This window comes from Lissotriton vulgaris, chromosome 11 (genome assembly GCF_964263255.1).
Source record: "Lissotriton vulgaris chromosome 11, aLisVul1.2, whole genome shotgun sequence".
NCBI classification, from domain to species: domain Eukaryota; kingdom Metazoa; phylum Chordata; class Amphibia; order Caudata; family Salamandridae; genus Lissotriton; species Lissotriton vulgaris.
Window position 1 is genome coordinate 458657800 of NC_141699.1, and position 15224 is coordinate 458673023.

Genomic DNA, 15224 nt, shown 5'->3' on the forward strand with positions numbered 1-15224 from the left:
AGTAGCATCTCATATTATGTAATAATAGAGAAGCCGATCTAGGATCATTCGGGAATGGTGGAGTAGGCTGAGTATCATCAGCCAGCAGGGGAAGGCGGGAGAGCCCCAATGTTTGTATACGTGTGCAAGTATGCGACGGGAGTGAAGGGAGGGCTATTCCTGAGGAGGAGCTAGGTTGTAGTGATAGTAAATCATAAGAGGAATACCTCAAAAAATGGCCAGGGGGAGTGGGCCCGGGTCCCGGTCGGCCGCGGACGGGCGCAGACGGGCTTACAATTGATGGACAGAATGCAGAACAATGTCTTACATTCACCCCAGTACAGAGATCTGGGCCTAAATCATTGTTTTTTTGCACTTCACACCACCCCAGTTCAGACATGGCCATTTGCAAATCAGTATAACACTTTGCCTCATTGGAACAGTCTAGCCCGAACTGCCAAGCCATGCCTTCCCTGGACCGGAAACAAGCTTCGGAGGACTGGTTTCTGGCATTCCAGCCGTCTTCAGCCCGGCTTGCTTGAATCTAGTGGTGTGGAGAGCATGGGACTCACGTCTGAGCATACCCATCCCACTCGGGGTGACTACTGCAAAAACCACAGTTGATGGACAGAATACAGAACAATGTCTTACATTCACCCCAGTACAGAGATCTTGGCCTAAATCCATTGTTTTTTTGCACTCCACACCACCCCAGTTCAGACATGGCCATATGCAAATCAGTCTGACCCTGTGCCTCATGGGAACAGTCCAGCCCTAACTGCCAAGCTATGCCTTTCCTGGACCGGAAACAAGCTTTCGAGGACCGGTTTCTGGCATTCCAGCCGTCTTCAGCCCGGCTTGCTTGAATCCAGTGGTGTGGAGAGCATAAGACTCACATCTGAGCATACCCATCACACTCGGGGTGACAAATGCAAAAACCACAGTTGATGGACAGAATGCAGAACAATGTCTTACATTCACTCCAGTACAGAGATCTTGGCCTAAATCCATTGTTTTTTTGCACTCCACACCACCCCAGTTCAGACATGGCCATATGCAAATCAGTCTCACCCTGTGCCTCATGGGAACAGTCCAACCCGAAATGCCAAGCCATGCCTTCCCTGGACCGGAAACAAGCCTCCAAGGACCGGTTTCTGGCATTCCAACTGTCTTCAGCCCGGCTTGCTTGAATTCAGTGGTGTGGAGAGCATGGGACTTATGTCTGAGCATACCCATCCCACTCGGGCTGACAAATGCAAAAACCACAATTGATGGACAGAATGCAGAACAATGGCTTACATCCACCCCAGTACAGAGATCTGGGCCTAAATCAATCGTTTTTTTGCACTCCACACCACCCCAGTTCAGACATGGCCATATGCAAATCAGTATAACACTTTGCCTCATGGGAACAGTCTAGCCCGAACTGCCAAGCCATGCCTTCCCTGGACCGGAAACAAGATTCGGAGGACCGGTTTCTGGCATTCCAGCCGTCTTCAGCCCGGCTTGCTTGAATCTAGTGGTGTGGAGAGCATGGGACTCACGTCTGAGCATACCCATCCCACTCGGGGTGACAACTGCAAAAACCACAGTTGATGGACAGAATGCAGAACAATGTCTTACATTCACCCCAGTACAGAGATCTGGGCCTAAATCCATCGTTTTTTTGCACTCCACACCACCACAGTTCAGACATGGCCATGTGCAAATCAGTCTGACCCTGTGCCTCATGGGAACAGTCAAGCCCGAACTGCCAAGCCATGCCTTCCCTGGACCGGAAACAAGCTTCCAAGGACCGGTTTCTGGCATTCCAACTGTCTTCAGCCCGGCTTGCTTGAATTCAGTGGTGTGGAGAGCATGGGACTTATGTCTGAGCATACCCATCCCACTCGGGCTGACAAATGCAAAAACCACAATTGATGGACAGAATGCAGAACAATGTCTTACATTCACCCCAGTACAGAGATCTGGGCCTAAATCCATTGTTTTTTTGCACTCCACACCACCCCAGTTCAGACATGGCCATTTGAAAATCAGTATAACACTTTGCCTCATGGGAACAGTCTAGCCCGAACTGCCAAGCCATGCCTTCCCTGGACCGGAAACAAGCTTCCGAGGACCGTTTTCTAGCATTCCAGCCGTCTTCAGCCCGGCTTGCTTGAATCCAGTGGTGTGGAGAGCATAAGACTCACATCTGAGCATACCCATCACACCCGGGGTGACAAATGCAAAAACCGCAGTTGATGGACAGAATGCAGAACAATGTCTTACATTCACCCCAGTACAGAGATCTTGGCCTAAATCCATTGTTTTTTTGCACTCCACACCACCCCAGTTCAGACATGGCCATATGCAAATCAGTCTCACCCTGTGCCTTATGGGAACAGTCCAACCCAAAATGCCAAGCCATGCCTTCCCTGGACCGGAAACAAGCTTCCAAGGACCGGTTTCTGGCATTCCAACTGTCTTCAGCCCGGCTTGCTTGAATTCAGTGGTGCGGAAAGCATGGGACTTATGTCTGAGCATACCCATCCCACTCTGGCTGACAAATGCAAAAACCACAATTGATGGACAGAATGCAGAACAATGTCTTACATTCACCCCAGTACAGAAATCTGGGCCTAAATCCATCATTTTTTTGCACTCCACACCATCCCAGTTCAGACATGGCCATATGCAAATCAGTCTGACCCTTTGCCTCATGGGAACAATCCAGCCCGAACTGCCAAGCTATGCCTTCCCTGGACCGGAAACAAGCTTCGGTGGACCGGTTTCTGGCATTCGAGCTGACTTCAGTCTGGCTTGCTTGAATCTAGTGGTGTGGAGAGCATGGGACTCACGTCTGAGCATACCCATCCCACTCGGGGTAACAACTGCAAAAACCACAGTTGATGGACAGAATGCAGAAAAATGTCTTACATTCACCCCAGTACAGAGATCTGGGCCTAAATCCATCGTTTTTTTGTACTCCACACCACCCCAGTTCAGACATGGCCATATGCAAATCAGTCCGACCCTGTGCCTCATGGGAACAATCCAGCCCGAACTGTCAAGCCATGCCTTCCCTGGACCGTAAACAAGCTTCCGAGGACCGGTTTCTGTCATTCCAGCCGTCTTCAGCCCGGCTTGCTTGAATCCAGTGGTGTGGAGAGCATGGGACTTACGTCTGAGCATACCCATCCAACTAGGGGTGACAAATGCAAAAACCACAGTTGATGGACAGAATGCAGAACAATGTCTTACAATTACCCCAGTACAGAGATCTTGGCATAAATCCATTGTTTTTTTGTACTCCACACCATCCCAGTTCAGACATGGCCATATGCAAATCAGTCTGACCCTGTGCCTCATGGGAGCAGTCCAGCCCTAACTGCCAAGCCATGCCTTCCCTGGACCGGAAACAAGCTTCCAAGGACCGGTTTCTGGCATTCCAACTGTCTTCAGCCCGGCTTGCTTGAATTCAGTGGTGTGGAAAGCATGGGACTTATGTCTGAGCATACCCATCCCACTCTGGCTGACAAATGCAAAAACCACAATTGATGGACAGAATGCAGAACAATGTCTTACATTCACCCCAGTACAGAAATCTGGGCCTAAATCCATCATTTTTTTGCACTCCACACCATCCCAGTTCAGACATGGCCATATGCAAATCAGTCTGACCCTTTGCCTCATGGGAACAATCCAGCCCGAACTGCCAAGCTATGCCTTCCCTGGACCGGAAACAAGCTTCGGTGGACCGGTTTCTGGCATTCGAGCTGACTTCAGTCTGGCTTGCTTGAATCTAGTGGTGTGGAGAGCATGGGACTCACGTCTGAGCATACCCATCCCACTCGGGGTAACAACTGCAAAAACCACAGTTGATGGACAGAATGCAGAAAAATGTCTTACATTCACCCCAGTACAGAGATCTGGGCCTAAATCCATCGTTTTTTTGTACTCCACACCACCCCAGTTCAGACATGGCCATATGCAAATCAGTCTGACCCTGTGCCTCATGGGAACAGTCCAGCCCAAACTGCCAAGCCATGCCTTCCCTGGACCGTAAACAAGCTTCCGAGGACCGGTTTCTGTCATTCCAGCCGTCTTCAGCCCGGCTTGCTTGAATCCAGTGGTGTGGAGAGCATAAGACTCACATCTGAGCATACCCATCACACCCGGGGTGACAAATGCAAAAACCACAGTTGATGGACAGAATGCAGAACAATGTCTTACATTCACCCCAGTACAGAGATCTTGGCCTAAATCCATTGTTTATTTGCACTCCACACCACCCCAGTTCAGACATGGCCATATGCAAATCAGTCTCACCCTGTGCCTCATGGGAACAGTCCAACCCAAAATGCCAAGCCATGCCTTCCCTGGACCGGAAACAAGCTTCCAAGGTCCGGTTTCTGGCATTCCAACTGTCTTCAGCCCGGCTTGCTTGAATTCAGTGGTGTGGAGAGCATGGGACTTATGTCTGAGCATACCCATCCCACTCGGGCTGACAAATGCAAAAACCACAATTGATGGACAGAATGCAGAACAATGTCTTACATTCACCCCAGTACAGAGACCTGGGCCTAAATCCATTGTTTTTTTGCACTCCACACCACCACAGTTCAGACATGGTAATATGCAAATAAGTCTGACCCAGTGCCTCATAGGAACATTGCAGCCCGAAAAGCCAAGCCATGCCTTCCCTGGACCGGAAACAAGCTTCCGAGGACCGGTTTCTGGCATTCCTGCCGTCTTCACCCCAGCTTGCTTGAATCCAGTGGTGTGGAGAGCATGGGACACACGCCTGAGCATACCCATCCCACTCGGGTTGACAAATGCAAAAACCACAGTTGATGGACAGAATGCAGAACAATGTCTTACATTCACCCCAGTACAGAGATGTGGGCCTAAATCCATCATTTTTTTGCACTCCACACCACCCCAGTTCAGACATGGCCATATGCAAATCGGTCTGACCCTGTGCCTCATGGGAACAGTCCAGCCCGAACTGCCAAGCCATGCCTTCCCTGGACCGGAAATAAGCTTCCGAGGACCGGTTTCTGGCATTCCAGCCGTCTTCAGCCCAGCTTGCTTGAATCCAGTGGTGTGGGTAGCATGGGACTTGCGTCTGAGCATACCCATCCCACTCGGGGTGACAAATGCAAAAACCGCAGTTGATGGACAGAATGCAGAACAATGTCTTACATTCACCCCAGTACAGAGATGTGGGCCTAAATCCATCATTTTTTTGCACTCCACACCACCCCAGTTCAGACATGGCCATATGCAAATCAGTCTGACCCTGTGCCTCATGGGAACAGTCCAGCCTGAACTGCCAAGCCATGCCTTCCCTAGACCGGAAACAAGCTTCTGAGGACCGGTTTTTGGCATTCCAGCCGTCTTCAGCCCAGCTTGCTTGAATCCAGTGGAGTGGAGAGCATGGGACTCATGTCTAAGCATACCCATCCCACTCGGGGTGACAAATGCAAAAACCACAGTTGATGGACAGAATGCAGAACAATGTCTTACATTCACCCCAGTACAGAGATCTGGGCCTAAATCCATCGTTTTTTGGCACTCCACACCACCCCAGTTCAGACATGGCCATATGCAAATCAGTCTGACCCTGTGCCTCATGGGAACAGTCCAGCCCAAACTGCCAAGCCATGCCTTCCCTGGAACGGAAACAAGCTTCCGAGGACCATTTTCTAGCATTCCAGCCGTCTTCAGCCCGGCTTGCTTGAATCCAGTGGTGTGGAGAGCATAAGACTCACATCTGAGCATACCCATCACACCTGGGGTGACAAATGCAAAAACCGCAGTTGATGGACAGAATGCAGAACAATGTCTTACATTCACCCCAGTACAGAGATCTTGGCCTAAATCCATTGTTTATTTGCACTCCACACCACCCCAGTTCAGACATGGCCATATGCAAATCAGTCTCACCCTGTGCCTCATGGGAACAGTCCAACCCAAAATGCCAAGCCATGCCTTCCCTGGACCGGAAACAAGCTTCCAAGGTCCGGTTTCTGGCATTCCAACTGTCTTCAGCCCGGCTTGCTTGAATTCAGTGGTGTGGAGAGCATGGGACTTATGTCTGAGCATACCCATCCCACTCGGGCTGACAAATGCAAAAACCACAATTGATGGACAGAATGCAGAACAATGTCTTACATTCACCCCAGTACAGAGATCTGGGCCTAAATCCATCATTTTTTTGCACTCCACACCATCCCAGTTCAGACATGGCCATATGCAAATCAGTCTGACCCTTTGCCTCATGGGAACAATCCAGCCCGAACTGCCACGCTATGCCTTCCCTGGACCGGAAACAAGCTTCGGTGGACCGGTTTCTGGCATTCGAGCCGACTTCAGTCCGGCTTGCTTGAATCTAGTGGTGTGGAGAGCATGGGACTCACGTCTGAGCATACCCATCCCACTCGGGGTAACAACTGCAAAAACCACAGTTGATGGACATAATGCAGAACAATGTCCTACATTCACCCCAGTACAGAGATCTTGGCCTAAATCCATCGTTTTTTTGTACTCCACACCACCCCAGTTCAGACATGGCCATATGCAAATCAGTCCGACCCTGTGCCTCATGGGAACAATCCAGCCCGAACTGTCAAGCCATGCCTTCCCTGGACCGTAAACAATCTTCCGAGGACCGGTTTCTGGCATTTCAGCCGTCTTCAGCCAGGATATCAGCTGTCATCAGCCAGGATAGCTTCAATCCAGTGGTGTGGAGAGCATGGGACTCACGTCTGAGCATACCCATCGCACTCGGGGTGACAAATGTAAAAACCACAGTTGATAGACAGAATGCAGAACAATGTCTTACATTCACCCCAGTACAGAGATCTGGGCATAAATCCATCATTTTTTTGCACTCCACAACACCCCAGTTCAGACATGACCATATGCAAATCAGTCTCACCCTGTGCCTCATGGGAACAGTCCAACCCGAAATGCCAAGCCATGCCTTCCCTGGACTGGAAACAAGCTTCCAAGGACCGGTTTCTGTCATTCCAGCCGTCTTCAGCCTGGCTTGCTTGAATCCAGTGGAGTGGAGAGCATGGGACTTACGTCTGAGCATACCCATCCCACTTGGGGTGACAAATGCAAAAACCACAGTTGATGGACAGAATGCAGAACAATGTCTTACATTCACCCCAGTACAGAGATCTTGGCCTAAATCCATTGTTTTTTTGTACTCCACACCATCCCAGTTCAGACATGGCCATATGCAAATCAGTCTGACCCTGTGCCTCATGGGAGCAGTCCAGCCCTAACTGCCAAGCCATGCCTTTCCTGGACCGGAAACAAGCTTCCGAGGACCGGTTTCTGGCATTCCAGCCGTCTTCAGCCCGGCTTGCTTGAATCCAGTGGTGTGGAGAGCATAAGACTCACATCTGAGCATACCCATCACACCCGGGGTGACAAATGCAAAAACCACAGTTGATGGACAGAATGCAGAACAATGACTTACATTCACCCCAGTACAGAGATCTTGGCCTAAATCCATTGTTTTTTTGCACTCCACACCACCCCAGTTCAGACATGGCCATATGCAAATCAGTCTCACCCTGTGCCTCATGGGAACAGTCCAACCCAAGAGCCAAGCCATGCCTTCCCTGGACCGGAAACAAGCTTCCAAGGACCGGTTTCTGGCATTCCAACTGTCTTCAGCCCGGCTTGCTTGAATTCAGTGGTGTGGAGAGCATGGGACTTATGTCTGAGCATACCCATCCCACTCGGGCTGAAAAATGCAAAAACCACAATTGATGGACAGAATGCAGAACAATGTCTTACATTCACCCCAGTACAGAGACCTGGGCCTAAATCCATCGTTTTTTTGCACTCCACACCACCCCAGTTCAGACATGGCCATATGCAAATCAGTATAACACTTTGCCTCATGGGAACAGTCTAGCCCGAACTGCCAAGCCATGCCTTCCCTGGACCGGAAACAAGCTTCGGAGGACCGGTTTCTGTCATTCCAGCCGTCTTCAGCCCGGCTTGCTTGAATCTAGTGGTGTGGAGAGCATGGGACTCACGTCTGAGCATATCCATCCCACTCTGGGGGACAACTGCAAAAACCACAGTTGATGGACAGAATGCAGAACAATATCTTACATTCACCCCAGTACAGAGATCTTGGCCTAAATCCATCGTTTTTTGGCACTCCACACTGTGAGAAGTTGGCCTGGTATATAATGCTCACTAATTCTTAGTGATCACTTTGTACCATGCCAAGCAACCCTTATGATGATGGTTGTAATTCAACCTTGTAGACCAGTTATCCTAGTGGTAACGTGGACAAAGCAGTCTTAGGCTAAACTCTGAAAGGCATGTGAAGCCAGCTGTTATACCATACACAACCCCCTTGAATACCAAATGAAAGGGACACCACACAGATTTATATTGAAAATATATATTGATTTATTAACTATAAAATCCCCTGGACTCTTTATGAGCACAGGAGCACAAGCGTTAAATCACAAGACAGTTTAAAATACACAAAAGTTGCACAATATGGATGAGCCCTAGGGGCCACCTAAACCATATACTAAGAAAGTGGTATAAGAGATACCCATAGGAAAGGGAAGAGGCCTAGGGCCTTGGGAATCGCTGGAGCTATTCGAGACTAGCAATGATTAAGTCGGGAAAGGCCCACGGGACTCGGGTGCAGTGTTCAAAGTGCACGCACTTTCCAATGCAAAGTCTATGGTGCGTAAAAACTACAAAGTTAGAAAGTTAGGAACCTTCCGAGTGACCTAGGGAGCTGAAACTTAAGACACAGGCCCTTGAGATGTGTACCAGTGCAGGAGCACCGGCGGAGCTGAGTTACCTCACCCACAGGAAGCGGGTGCACAGGGTCGAAGTAGTGTCGGGTTTCGTCACGCTGGTCGATTGGTGCTTGGAGCTGAAGATGCTGCAGGCGGCTCGATGTGAAGAGTTCCGGTGGATCCAAGGGTGGATCTGAAGATGTGAAGACCTGAAAGCAGAGGGGACAGTGTTCAAAGTCACTAGCCAGTGACTACCGTGGAACCAGATTGGAACCAGGCGATGTTGGGTGCAAACAGGCGTTGTCGGGTAGCTTCTTTCTGCAGCCACGTGGATACCCGGGGTCGAGGATGTCCAGGAGTCGGTCATGAGCTGTCCCACGTAGGCTTCTCGCTGTTGGTGGTGTCGGCGACCTGATCGGAGCAAACAGGCCTTGGCAAATGCAAGCCACGCAGAAGTGGAAAGATGCTTAACACTCGGACCAGCAAGGTCAGAGCGGGTGCTCCTTTTTACAGGAGCTGGGTTAGGTCTGGAGCAACCAGACCTGCTGTGTAAATCGTCGGTTTCGTCGCCAAGATGGCCGCTGACCACGTGGCTAGTGGCCGGGATGGCGCGTCGAGTGGCACAATGCAAAAGGGCCCCACGCAGATCGTGGAGATGCTGGAGGGCTGATCTTCGATGCAAGGGCTGCTCGGTGGTGGGGGTTCTCAATCCCCAAAGCACAACGTCGAGGATGCCTCACAAGCTGCGCAGTCAGCTTTTCGAGTGTCTTCCAAGAGGTCCGGTCCCACGTCACTCGGTGCCTCCACGGGTCCCTTCTTTGCAGGGACTGTGGATCCGGATCGGAGAGGTCTGGGAGTCTGGTTCTTGTCAGGCTCTGGGCTCGGGCTCCGGCGGGAGGCGGCGGCAAAGCAGACGTCGAGTTGCTGGTTGGTACCTGTGTTCACAGGGTGGCCACTCCTAGGCCACAAGGGAGATTCTCTTCAGTCTTCTGTGCAGCAGAATGTCGAAGTCCAGTCTTCTTCTTCGTGTAAAGTTGATTCAGGATGATCTGCTGTGCAATGGCACTGCTCCCACTCTTATTCCAATCTGAGGGGTGGATCACCTACTAGGTCCCTCCTCTGGGAGGAACCAGGAAGGGGGCGGTTACACCCCCTTTCCTTTGTCCAGTTCCGCGCCAAGCCTGGGTGTGGAAAGTCCCAGGACCGGTTTGGACTGGCCTATGCACGGGGACACCTTGTGTGCCCCGGGCATGTCTGATTCTATTCAGCCCTGTCCTACCCAATACACAAAACCCTGTCTGGGGTGGTGCTCGCACCTCCCAAGGCAGGAAACCCTTTGTCCAGGCCACCATCTGCCGAGTTTCGGTCAGCAGCAGGAGGCCAGACTCGTGTCTGTGGTGGCAGCATCCATTTTGTGATGCTGAGGCTCTGTTTAACTTTAACCGGGGTTAAGGCTACACACATGTCGTGTCCCTCTAGAAGGGTGGAATGCTATCCCCGTCGCCAGAATTGGCGAGGGGATAGTATTCCAATTCGTATGACACCTTACTCGACATGTTTTGATAAAGCCAAACCAAAGATAGCAAATAACCGCGAGGATTATAATGCACTTAAGAGTATATGGTATGGCAATATCCCGGAACAGCTTAGGGAGTGGTTCCCGACAGCTGCAGACAGGCTCAGCTCATGCTAGAGCACCATCTCACATATTTCCAAGCACTCTGCTCCAGGATTGATGAGGCCTTCCATAGGAGTGGCTGATAGGAACATATGTGTCCAGTTTAGGGTTAGGCACAGACATACTGTACCTAAGTAAGAGGTGATTACACCAACTTACCCCAGCTGAGTGGTCAGCCAGTTGTGTAAAATATGGAGGCCAGGCCAGGGGTGGCACAATACATGCTGCAGCCCCTGGTAGGCCTTGGATACACCTATGCCCTGGGCACCTATGGTGCACTACTACAGGGGCTCATAAGGTGAACCAGTTCCAATTCGTAATGCACCTAAAGTGCATTGGCAGTAATTTAGAGAGAGAACAGCAGGCTGTGGGTCTGATTAGCAGGCCCACAGCCACATTAAGTCAGAAACCAGTGAAGCAAAAAGCAAAAATTTGGGGTGACCATAGGATAGCAGACCCTACTCTCCTACATAACCCCCCCCAAACGCAGGGACATTAGACTAACCTTGACCAGTTGTGTCTTCATGTTCTAAGTGGAAGTACCTGGAGAGACCATCTGCGTTGCCATGGTCAGTCCCTGGGCGGTGCTCCACTGTAAAGTCCATCCCCTGTAGGGAAATGGACCACCTGAGTAGTTTGGGGTTTTCACCCTTCATCTGATTAAGCCATAGGAGGGGCTTATGGTCGGTCTGAATCTTGAAGTGAGTACCAAACAAGTATGGCCTCAACTTCTTCAGGGCCCACACCACAGCAAAGGCCTCCCTCTCTATAGCTGACCAACGTTTCTCTCTGGGGGTCAGCCTTCTGCTAATGAAAGCAATGGGCTGGTCCTGGCCATCTACATTAAGCTGTGAAAGCACTGCTCCCACTCCCAACTCAGAAGCATCTGTTTGGACAATGAACTCTCTTGAGTAGTCAGGACTCCTTAGGATAGGTGCAGAGCACACGGCCTTCTTCAGGTCATCAAATGCCTTTTGACAGATTTCTGTCCACTGAACCTTTTTGGGCATCTTCTTGGATGTCAGATCATTAAGAGGAGTCACAATGGACCCATAGTTCTTAACAAACTTCCTGTAGTACCCAGTCAGGCCCAAGAAAGCTCTGACCTGAGTCTGGGTGGTTGGAGGGGACCAGTCCTTGATGGTCTGGATCTTACTCTCCAGTGGTTGAACTTGGCCTCCACCTACAAGGTGGCCCAGGTATACAACCTTACTCTGCCCTATCTGGCACTTGGTTGCCTTGATAGTGAGGCCTGCCTTCTGCAGAGCCTCAAGGACTTCCTTCAGGTGGACCAGGTGATCCTCCCAGGTGGAGCTAAAGACAGCAATATCATCCAGATAAGCTGCACAAAAGTCATCCAACCCAGTAAGGACTTGATTCACCAACCTTTGGAAGGTGGCAGGTGCATTTTTCAAACCAAAGGGCATTACCACAAACTGATAATGCCCACTAGGGGTAGAAAATGCTGTTTTGGCTTTAGACTCCTCAGCTAACCTGATTTGCCAGTAGCCAGCTGTCAAGTCAAATGTGCTCAAATATTTGGCAGAAGCCAACTTGTCAATGAGCTCATCTGCCCTTGGAATAGGGTGTGCATCTGTCCTGGTGACAGCATTGAGTCCTCTGTAATCCACACAGAACCTCATCTCTCTCTTGCCATCTTTGGTGTGAGGTTTGGGGACCAGAACCACTGGGCTAGCCCAGGGGCTCTCTGAAGGCTCAATGACACCTAATTCCAGCATCTTTTGCACCTCAGTCTTTATACAGTCCCTGAGGTGGTCAGGTTGCCTGTAAATCTTGCTCTTTACAGGAAGACTGTCACCAGTGTCCACCACATGGGTACACCAGTTAGTCTGACTGGGTGTCAATGAGAACATATGCCTGTATGCCTGTAGAACTTGTCTGCAGTCATGTTGCTGATGTTCAGTGAGGCTGCCACCTAAGGCCACACCATCAACTGAACCATCCTCAGGGTTCTGAGTGAGCAGGTCTGGGAGAGGGTCACTCTCTTCCTCCTGTCCCTCATCTGTAGCCATGAGCAAGCCCATGTCTGCCCTGCTGACATATGCCTTCAATCTGTTCACATGGAGCACCCTGTGGGGGCTCCTGGGAGTTCCTAGGTCCACCAAGTAGGTAACCTCTCCCTTCTTCTCCAGAATTGTATGGGGTCCAGACCATTTGTCTTGGAGTGCTGCTGGGGCCACTGGCTCCAACACCCATACCTTCTGTCCAGGCTGAAATTCAACAAGGACAGCCTTTTGGTCATGCCAAGCTTTCTGTAATTCTTGGCTAGCCTCAAGGTTTTTGGATGCCTTTTCCATGTACTCTGCCATCCTGGAGCGGAGACCAAGTACATAGTCCACTATGTCTTGCTTAGGCTTTTTGAGAGGTAACTCCCATCCTTCCTTCACTAGACACAGGGGTCCTCTTACAGGGTGCCCAAACAACAATTCAAAGGGGCTGAAGCCAACCCCCTTTTGAGGGACCTCCCTGTAAGCAAACAAAAGGCAGGGCAGTAGGATGTCCCATCTTCGCCTGAGCTTTTCAGGTAATCCTTTAATCATGCCCTTTAGGGTCTTGTTAAATCTCTCAACAAGCCCATTGCATTGTGGGTGATAAGGAGTGGTGAACTTGTAGTTGACACCAAATTCCTTCCACATAGCTGTCAAATATCCTGACATGAAGGTGGCACCTCTATCAGATATTACCTCCTTAGGAAACCCCACTCTGGAGAAAACTCCAAGTAAGGCCCTGGCCACAACAGGAGCTGTTGTGGTCCTAAGTGGAATTGCCTCTGGGTACCTGGTGGCATGATCCACTGCCACCAGTATGATTCTGTGCCCAGATGCTGTAGGGGGATCCATTGGACCAACAATATCAATCCCCACTCTTTCAAAGGGAACCCCCACCACAGGTAGTGGTATCAGGGGGGCCTTTGTTGTTCCACCTGCTTTACCACTGGCTTGGCAGGTTTCACAGGAGCGACAAAACTCCTTGGTGTCTTCAGACATGTGAGGCCAGTGAAAGTGAGGGACAAGCCTGTCCCAGGTCTTGTTCTGGCCTAAGTGTCCTGCTAGAGGAATATCATGGGCTAAGGTGAGAAGGAAACCCCTAAATTGCAGAGGTATAACCAACCTCCTGGTTGCACCAGGCTTGGGGTCTCTACCCTCTGTGTAAAGGAGTCCTTCATCCCAATAAACGTTTTGGGCACCTTCAGCATTCCCAGCAGCCTCAGCAGCAGCCTGCTGTCTGAGGGGTTCAAGAGAAGGACAGGTTAACTGAGCCTGCCCCAAGTCTGCCCTAGAAGGTCCCCCTGTCCCCAGAAACTCAACCTGGTCAGGTTCAAGTTCTTCAGAGACAGTTCCTTCAGGGGTCTCAAGATCAGTTTCCTGTGAAGCCTGATCCTCACTTGCAGGCAGTTGGGAAGGCACAGCCTTAACCCTCCTGTTCTTTCTCTTGGAAGGTGCTTGGTCCATTGTTCCAGGATCCAAGACCTGAGGTTCAGAGAGGCACTTTTTGGCCTGTGACCTGGTCACAGCAAGGACATGTGATGATATCCCTAACATCTCTGCATGAGTCCTGTACTCAACTTCTGACCATAGAGAGTTCTCCAGGTCATTGCCCAACAAACATTCTACTGGGAGATCAGCACTAACCACAACTTTCTTTAGGCCAGTTACCCCTCCCCAGGAAAAGTTAACAAGTGCCACACTTTGTGTAGTAGTGACATTGCTGGCATTGGCCACCAGGTAATCATCGCCTGGCATGTATTGTCCAGGGTCCACAAAGTTAGGTGTCACCATAGTGACACTGGCACATGTGTCCCTGTAAGCTTGAGCCACTTTATTGTTGATCAAAGGTGTCTGTCTGTATTTGCCCAGGTTACTGGGACTTATGTCAGGGGTCAAATCTATGTCCCCTTCACAAATCAGAACAGCCTGTGTAAGGGTTCTGACTAGGTCAGAATCTCCTTCAGTTCCCAAAGTGATACCCACTAATCCCTTGGTTTGAGGACCAGCACTGCTAACTGTACTAGTGGGTGCAGGTGCCTTAGGGGCTGCAGTGCTGGGGGCTCCACCCTTTTTACACTCACTTGTCCAGTGAGAGGTGTTCTTACAAGTTTTACACCAGGGTTTCTTCTGACCTTCTTTCTTCTTCTTCTTGGAAGTTTGGGACCCACCCTCTGTCTCAGTTTGGGGCCCTGTTGAAGACTTCTGGTCTTTAGCTTTCTGCTCCCCACCCTTCTGGTCTGTTTTCCTCTGGTCACCACCCTGGTTCTGGTTCTGGTTCTTTTGCTTAACTCTGGTTCTTACCCATTTATCTGCCCTCTTTCCCAATTCTTGGGGAGAGGTCAAATCTGATTCAACCAAATGTTGATGCAACTGCTGGTTCTGACAATTATTTAAAATGTGTTCTCTCATCAGCAAATTATACAATCCTTCATAGTCTGTAACCTTGCTTCCCAGCAACCATCCCTCCAGAGCCTTAGTGGCACACTCAACAAATTCAGACCAGTCCCGAGTCTGTGTCTTCTGGGTATCTCTGAACATTAACCTGTACTGTTCAGTGGTTAAGCCTAACCCATCAATCAGAGCACTCTTCAGGACCAGGTAGTTTCTAGAATCCCCATCACTAACTGTGAGGAGTCTGTCTCGGCCTCTACCTTCAAAGGAGAGCCACAAGATTGCTGCCCACTGCTCCTGAGGGATCTGCTGTACTCTGCAGGCTCTCTCCATTGCAGTAATCCATTTATGGATATCATCCCCAGCTTTGTAGGGGGGCACAATCTTACT